The sequence below is a fragment of the Durio zibethinus genome, chromosome 4, assembly GCF_047325235.1.
Source record: "Durio zibethinus cultivar Kanyao isolate XHJ-2024 chromosome 4, ASM4732523v1, whole genome shotgun sequence".
In the NCBI taxonomy this organism is placed as follows: domain Eukaryota; kingdom Viridiplantae; phylum Streptophyta; class Magnoliopsida; order Malvales; family Malvaceae; genus Durio; species Durio zibethinus.
Genome location: NC_143165.1, coordinates 21,049,842 through 21,058,839, shown reverse-complemented (window position 1 = coordinate 21,058,839; position 8,998 = coordinate 21,049,842). Strand labels below are relative to the sequence as shown.

The 8,998-nt window shown below is 33.5% G+C and overlaps 1 pseudogene; it reads right to left on the bottom strand.

Annotated features, from left to right (window-relative positions):
• Positions 1-5,348: 5,348 nt before the first annotated feature.
• Positions 5,349-8,893, bottom strand: LOC111299408 (plastidic glucose transporter 4-like; annotated as a pseudogene).
• Between the last annotated feature and the right edge of the window lie 105 nt (positions 8,894-8,998).

Genomic DNA, 8,998 nt, shown 5'->3' with positions numbered 1-8,998 from the left:
TAATTTTGAAAGACATAACATTTGACTCTATCCTCCATGTCCTTAATTTAAGCTATAACCTATTTTTTATCAGTAATCTTATGAAGGATAGATGTGTCACTAAATTTTTTCTTAACTAGTAGGAATTTCAAAAATTAGGCTTAGAGAATATTATTGACAGTGCTAGGATATGCTAGGATATGCTAGGATATGTGCAAGGGTCTACCTTCTTCAAGATTATGCACTTAAGAAACCACAAAACTCTTGTACAGCCTTAGCCTCTAGTACTAGTAAGGATGACCTTATCATGTTATTGTATTATATATTAAGACATCCAAATATTTCATATCTAAAAAAATTATTTCCCTTATTATTTAATAACATCTCTAAAGATTTTCAGTGCAAAATTTATCAACTTTTCAAGCACACTTAAAATACCTACCCTAATTTTTCCTATAAATCATCTCAGCCTTTCTCAGTAATTCATAAGGACATTTGAAAATCATCAAGAGTTAATAATATCACAGGTTTTAGGTGGTTTGTTACATTCATCAATGATCATACTAGACTCACTTGGGTATTCCTTATGATAGAATAATCCGAGTTTAGCCAAAATTTTCAAAACTTCAATGGTATGGTACAAATCCAATTCCAAGCTAAAATCTAAATCCTAAAAACTGACAATGAAAGGGAATACTTTAACGCTATTCTCCTCTTTTACCAATCATAGCATTATCTATCAAAGCTTTTACTTTGACACTCCATAGCAAAATGGGGTTGTCGAATGCAAAAATAGACATTTGATAGAAATGACCAAATCCTTCTTGTTGACTTTCAATGTGCCTAAATATTTTTTAGGAAAAACAGTCCTCACTGTAACTTATTTAGTTAACTGAATGCGTTCTCAAGTTCTTAGCTTTAAAATACTTTGTCAAACTCTCATTGCTTTTTACCCACAAACTCGATTGATTTCTTCCATTCCGATCAAACTCTTTGCTGTATTGCCTTTATTCATATTAGCCAACACAACCATAACAAGCTTGATCCCAAAGCCTTAAAATGCATCTTCCTTGGTTATTCCTCAAACTAAAAGGGCTAAAGGTGTTACTCACTCATCACAAAAAAAGATTCTCTAACTTTATGGATGTCACATTCTTTAAGAATCTTTCATACTACAGTAAGAATGATATTCAAAGGAAGAATACTACTCAAGAATATCAATTCTTAACTGTTGACTTGCCAATTTTCCAACCACCCCTTCAAAACCAGATTCCCAACTAGCCCCTTCAAATCTAAATTCTTAACCCACCCAACCTATTAGCCATGCAGATTTGAAAACCCAACCTGTTCAGACAACTCTGGACTCTTTAAACCCTAAGGTTATGCAAGAAAAAATAAAAGAACTACCACAAAAAGAAGTGGACAAATTATACACAGCCCAGCACTAAAAATAAACCTGATCCAAATCTCCAAAAACCTGAAACTAACATAGGTAACATCCCTATTGAGTCTGAAACTGAAACTTGTGAGCCAGCTGGTGACCTTGACATTCCTATTGCATTAAGAAAAGGTGTGAGATCATGCGCCTAGTACCCTATCTACAAGTACATCTCATATGATAGGTTAAATCTAAACTTTCGAGCCTTTACTACTAACCTTGGTAATGTGCAAATTTCAAGAAATATTCAGGAAGCCTTCATTGAACCAGATTAGAAGGCAATAGTCTTGAAGAAATCAGGCACTAGAAAAAAATGAGAAAAAAAATTTTAGATTTACCCAAATGAAAAAACCTGATTGGATGTAAGTGGATCTTTGCAATAAAATACAATATAGATGGAAGTATAAAGATGTTCAAAGTTAGACTAGTTGCAAAGGGGTTCACTCAATCATATGGGATAAACTGTGTGAAGACATTTGCTTTGGTAGCCAAACTCAATTCAATTAGAGTTCTATTGTCACTAGTAGCCAACTTGAATTGGCATCTCCACTAACTTGATATCAAGAATGCATTTTTAAATGTGAATTGGATAAGGATATCTACATGGAAATTCTCCTTGGTTTCGAAAGGCAAGACAACATAAGCAAAATGTGCAAACTCCGAAAATCTTTATATGGATTTAAACAATCTACTCAAGCTTGGTTTGAACAGTTGACCAAGGTAATGAAGAGGTATAGAGTCCTTCAATGTCAATTTGACCATATTATGTTTGTTAAGTTCACTAATGAAGGAAAAAAAGCTATTCATATTGTTTATGTAAATGATATCATAATCACTAAAGACCACAAAGAAGGAATAAATGATTTAATGAAACTCTTTACAAAATGTTTGAAATAAAGGACTTGGGGTTCCTTATATATTTTCTTGGGATAAAAGTGACTCGATTTAAGAATGCAATATCAGTGTCTCAGTGTAAGTATGTACTTGGTCTACTTAAAGAAACCAATATGATTGGATGCAAACTTGCTGATACACCCATAGATTCAACTAATAAAATTAAAAGTCAAAATGAAAGATCTCTCATGAACAAAGGGCGATACCAAACGCTAGTTGAGAAGCTTATTTATCTCTCTCACACATGACCTGATATCAGGATTACAGTAAAAATGGTGAGTAGATGCATGAATAATCCAACCAAGGAGCATCTCAAGATTGTTTATCATATCTTACAGTACTTAAAAGAAAGTCCTGATGAAAGTTTATATTTTAAGAAGTCAACAGACAGGACAGTCGAGGTATATATAGATGCTAATTAGGCTAGATCAATAACAGATAAAAAGTCCACTATTGGATATTGCACTTATGTTTAGGGCAATTTGGTCACTTGGAGAAGTAAAAAGCAAGCTGTTGTAGTTAGAAGTAGTGTTGAGGATAAGTTTAGAGCAATGTCCTATGGTATTTGCAAAGGAATTTGACTGATGAGGTTATTAAGAGAATTAAAAAGTTCAGAATGTGACATTTATGACACTATTTTGTGATAGTAAGGTTACTATAAGTATTGCCAAAAATTTTATTTATCATGATAAGACCAAACACATAGAGCGGAATCGACATTTCATAAAAGAAAAGATAGAAAATGGATTGGTCAAACTAGCCTATATCCCTGCAAATTCACAAATTTCAAATATTTTGACTAAAGCTTTTCCTAAAAGTATTTTTGACAGATTGAAATCCAAACTGAATATGATTAACATTCATAACCCAGCTTGAAGGAAAGTGTAAAAGTCGGATTCTCCTACATTAGTGTAGCTTGATTTTCTAATTTATTTTGAGAATATTTCTCATTTACTCTTCTAATTTAGTCAACTATTTTGATTGTCAAGTTTTTAGAGATTTGTTTCTATTTTAGAATAGAATAATTCTTTCCTTTTATTATTATTTGTTTTCTGTTTCATGTAAGTTGTTTCCTAAATAAAGAACTTCATTGTTCCTATTTATTTAGATGTATTCCTTCATTGTAGATAAAATAAGAAGAAATAAGGACAATTGTTCTTTAAGTTTTCTACAATCCAAGATACGAATAATGGTTTACCTTCCCAAGTTAGAGCTAGGCGATAGCATTAGTTTCAATAAGAAAAATATAGTGCAAAGCAAATTAAGAATCTCACATGCAAGATGACAAAGATAATGGTTAAACTTATGTCAATTCAAGGCATCTTTTGCATTAAAATCTAAAGTCTACTATGGTCACACCATGAAAGAGTATGGGAGCCCCAAAAAAACTTACCAGCAAAACCAGCCAATTCTGAATCCTTTTTAAATTAAACTTGTCAAGTATGATCTTATTTATTTATCTATAAATGAATAGGTCTGCAATTTGTTATATAAAACAAGCATAAGGTCCTGCCTATTGTTAAGCAAGATAATGAAAAAAGCACTACTTGCATATGGTGCAAACTTTTAGACAAGCAAGGTCACATTTAGCTAGTTGAAGCAAATATAAACCATGGAAACTAGAGTGTATAGGTAAGAACTTACCAGCAAATAGAGAAAAAGTATTTTGCTTGTTGTAGATGTGATGGGTTGCATAAAGATACATGTATAGGGGTTTTATATCATGCAACACTCGATGCATCTAGTAAATCCCAAACTCCACCAGCACAAGATATACAAATAAATATACTACATAGGGAAGCCCACCGACACTGCTTATTCTAGCATAACATTTTGTCCAGCCATTTTCAACCATGTATTTTCAACCAACATCACTTATTCAGAAAGAGTTGGAAAAACACAGTACCAAGGCATGGCCTTCATAGCAACACAAATTTGCAAGAGCATTACTTTATTTGTCGGGATAGCATCTGCATTTTTCAAGAAATAAACAAAAGAGCCATCTTAAGCAAGGTTAGGAATTTCACATTAGAGAGAATATAATAGAGATTCAGTGTTGTTTGTTACCTAAAGGCTTTTAAGATTGTGTTATCTATTGCAAATGAGAAGAAAAACTATAATTTTTTTTTCTTTTAGAGAAGCATTGGAGTCTGTTTTGCAGGTAACCTGCATGTCTATACAAATCTTGATCCAAGAATTAAATAGAAAATACCGGTTAAAGACTAGCATTCACAACAATCTCATAACCTTAATTCATGACTATTTTAATTATCTTGTGAAAAGTATCATCCATGAAATCAAAGGAAAAATATAGGGTGCAGATGCAAAATAAAGGCCTATTAAGGGAGTTGTTTTACATGCAAGCAAAAGTTAATTGCTTTATAGTTTGCATAAACAACTCGCTTACTGAAACCACCTAAAAACTTAATCTTACAAACTGAAGTGCACTACTTCTGAGCAAGTTAAAGAGAAATGTTCTTCAATAAGGCAGTGCAAGTAATATTGGGGGCCATATATATACAAGCATGATTTTATAATCTAAGTGAGCTATGGTTTCGAAACCATAGAGACATTAGGAATATGAACAGAATACTTGAACAATTCAATTTCTTCAACACAATTTAGCTGAAAAAAGAGAATAATGGAGGAACTTGACCTGGCGATATCTTTAGAAAGTTTATAAATACCATACTAGAGTTTCCGGTCCATACCTACTACCTAGCTAGTGTTTGCATGTCAGAAAAATGTGCCATCCTTAACAAACTATTGCGTATTCTATAATCTCTAGTCTAAAACTTTCAGAAGAAATTTTTAAATCAAGGTAAGATCACTTGCATATGTAGAAACTTGATTATAATTAGCAAACAAAGGGAAAGGAAGAAATTTATGTAGTGAAGCTATAAGAGATGCTTGTTTATGTAACTTAAGGCCCAAAATGCAAATGCAGGAGGTTTCAAAGAGTTTAACCAAAAAAAAAAAAAAAAAATCCACTCTCTGATTTGGAAAATGAACTGCTACAAGTTACCAAGCCTACCATTCAAGCAAAGCTTGTGATTAGAAGACTTTTTCTTCCTTGTCTGTCCATCAAGAGGATGCAATAGCTGTGCCTGCAATAGTATCACAGGCCAGAAATGTTAAATATCCCATGTGAACTTAGGATTTTGTTTTTCCCAAGAAGTTATGTTTTTGAAAAATAATTAAATACTAACCAAAGACATTTGATGCCCCAACAAGAACACTTGCTGCAATATCAGATGCAATTCGAGCACTAAGAAACACAGCCGTAGAATAATATAACACAGCATTTATCCCAGCTAACTGTTGGAATAAGAAAAGTGCAGCACCAACACTCACAACTGCAACAGGACATAAAGTCAAGAAAGGAAATTACCATGATATAACAGAAATCATTAGAAACTTGAAGGTGTGGTCTCAGAATGATCAGTTTTAAGGAAATTACCATGATAAATTAAGAAGCATTAGAAACTTGAAGGTGTAGTCTCAGACTAATCAGCTTTAAATATGTTACTAGTGATTCAATAATCAGAAGAATCATGAGCTATACTAATTAGAAGTAGGAAGAAATGAAGTTTAAACAAAATGAATAATATTACATCCATGAGCCTTGAGTTCATCCTTATTAATCATCAAGGCATCAAGAGAAAAATAAGTTAGTGCAAGGAAAGCAGTAATTGATGGTTAAACAAAACCTAAGCCTTGCACATTAAGTACTTGTGTCTTTATTTGGTAATCAAGAAACACTAGATGGACTGGTGTTGCTACAACTCTTCAAAACAAAAAGAGCATACTAGTTGAAAGCATGTTTTGAGAAAATTGAACCTTCAAGGTCAAATTTTACAAGGTACTATAGTTTGAAAAAAGCAATACAAGAATTTAATGGATCTTTTACATTACCATCAGGTCCTTCTTAATATTGTCCAGTAGCATTTCTAACAGGGCATGTTTATCAATGGGCTTTATAGCAGTATAAATATTCCATGCAGATTTATGGTAGCTTTCAAAATTCAAGCATACCTTTCCAATAACAACTGCTAAAAAGATCAAACCATCCTGCTTCTTGTTCTGTAGAAACCTGACCTGCAGTTCTTAACTCATATGTAACCTCAGCAACTCTTTCCATTCCATTTAATGTTCTTACAGATTTTTCAGCTATAGGAATTTTTCCTTTGCTGCGAAATTGATGTGTTCAATCAATAAGGAATCAATATTATATACATCGATGTGAGATGAATAGAAATGCAAAATAAAGAGACTGAATAGTCCAATAAGAAACCTGAAACAGCCACCAAGGACTTTCTAGGGAAAGAGCCACTCCTAGTGCCAATAAAATAGAAGGGACAGCAGCAATACCATTGTCCTCCACCTAATAGAAAAAAATATAAATAAGACAGAACTAGTTAGTGTAAATGCTTAAGCAGACACAAAAATTAATTTGCAAAAGAAATCCAATTCTCAATTACATTTTGGCACATCATGCACGACATTAATATGTATAGTGATGAAGAGGCATTTTCCTGACCTATTCACTCAATCTCACAAACACAGAAGAAGATCCAAAAATTAAAGACAGATAAAAAAGCATACCAAAAAATTAGACATTCGAATTAGTCAGATGGAGCTTTTTCTTTTTTTCTTTTTTTTTTTTATCTAGTACAACTTTTTTGGGGAAAGAGGGATTTGCCTGCAGCTCTTTGAGCAGGGAGGTAAATGCACCTATGATTGAGACAAATGCTCGGGTGCATTGGGAATACAGTTACAAGGAATATGGAATAATGACAGCAAATGGACAACAAAGAAGCCTAATCCCACACCATAGTGTGTGGGATTGACTACATGAATTATATTACACCATTGTGCTTTGTCTACAAACATTTGCCCGATATGATTAGTAATGGAAAGGTCATTTTTATCCTTTTAACCCATGTCTTATAGGTCTACCCGTAACCCTTTTGCCAGCAAGATGAACAAAGAAAAAAATAATGCAGAAAAGGGATAAAATCAGCCTATTATTCCATGAAAAGGTGCCAATGAGAGGAAGAACAGTCTTGGAGACTAGTAAGGGAAAGATTTACTACCAAATATAGCTACCAAAAACAAAAAAAAAAAAGAAAGAACTTTTAAGCTTTAATACCAAATTGAACACAGATTTTAGAAACTTCTAACTCAATTCTCATCAACAGTTAGAAGGGTCCAAACTCTTTAGATGAATGATTGAATGCATGCTCGGTAGTTTCCAGACAAATAGTAAAAACACTATTTAACATACCAAATGAATCATGTGAAATAAATATACCATAGCAGGCTTCCAGCTAAAGGTAATCCAGCCACCAACGTCACAAGAATTCCAATGCATATAAAAAGTTGGTTTATACATTCAAGGGCACCACGGATTTCAGTTGGTGAGATCTGACAAATAGAAAGAATGTCAGCAGATGTTTCCAAAAAACTAGACAACTAAAGCAAATAATAAAGATGAAAAATACCTCAGATATGTAAAGCAGAACAATAGAAGACGATTACCAATACCAACACTGGCCGGTAAGCGGCCAATTATCATAGTCTGGACAGTCTGGGCCGTAGCACTGAAAACATTTAAGGCATTTTGAAGAATTAGTTTTCTACAACAGTAGACAAGCTATTAGCGAATGAAACGAAACAAAGTAAGAACAGCTCCAATAATAAGAGGGATAGCATCTAATTGAAAAGTTCTTGTCCTGCCAAACTTGTCTGCCAGTTCTCCCCAAGTAAATGAACCAGCAGGGGCACCAGCAAGGAGTGTGCTGACAACCCTCCTACTCAAATTAACATAACATGATAAGAAGTTAGCTAGTTAGTCGAAAAGCTGTACAATTTAAAGACTAACAAACTACACGCGTAATCAAAACAACCAAATTGACAAAAAGGCAAAAAGCCAATCCAACAATGTCTGAAATTGCTCGAATGATTACATGTGAAGCCATTTCACTTTTATAAACAAAGCACATGACAAGAGATGAACAGCATGGGGAGTTGAATGTGCTCCATTTCACTTAATTTCACTAAATAAGCTTCAAGCAATAAACGTGTTATGGGAATTATGGGAATTTGGTTTATCAGAGACCAAAATGCACATGTAAAGGATTTTCGAAACAAACAACAAATCAAAGGAAAAGGAAAGGAAAGGAAAAAGAAACAAATTAAGAGGATGAATTTTCATAGTAATTAAAGATCACAACACATGCCTTGCATGACGGTATTTTCAGCAATCCCCAGATCCTTAGATAGATATTCAAGAGCACCAATTACCACCTTGAAGAAAGAAAAAGAAAAAGAAAAGGAGGGTGGGGTGAATTAGAAGAGTGTAGCATTATCAAAGCCAAGCACAAAGCAACAAACAAATAAGCCATATGATAAAAAAAATGTAACATGCCAACTGCCAAGATATCGATTATGGATTCTTTGCAGAAATTTTTGCAACAAATTTTTTTTATCTAGAATATTACCAATGGAAGGAATCTTATCCAGTGTTTGACCACTCCCCAAATACAGGAAACGTTCACCCACATCCCTTGTTGCAGGCATCGTATTTTTTTGGGACACATAAATGAACCATATTGATTCTCTCTGATGCTTTGGTATTACTGGAGAGTATACTTATCTGTTTCTACAGCTCTAATTGGCTAAGGT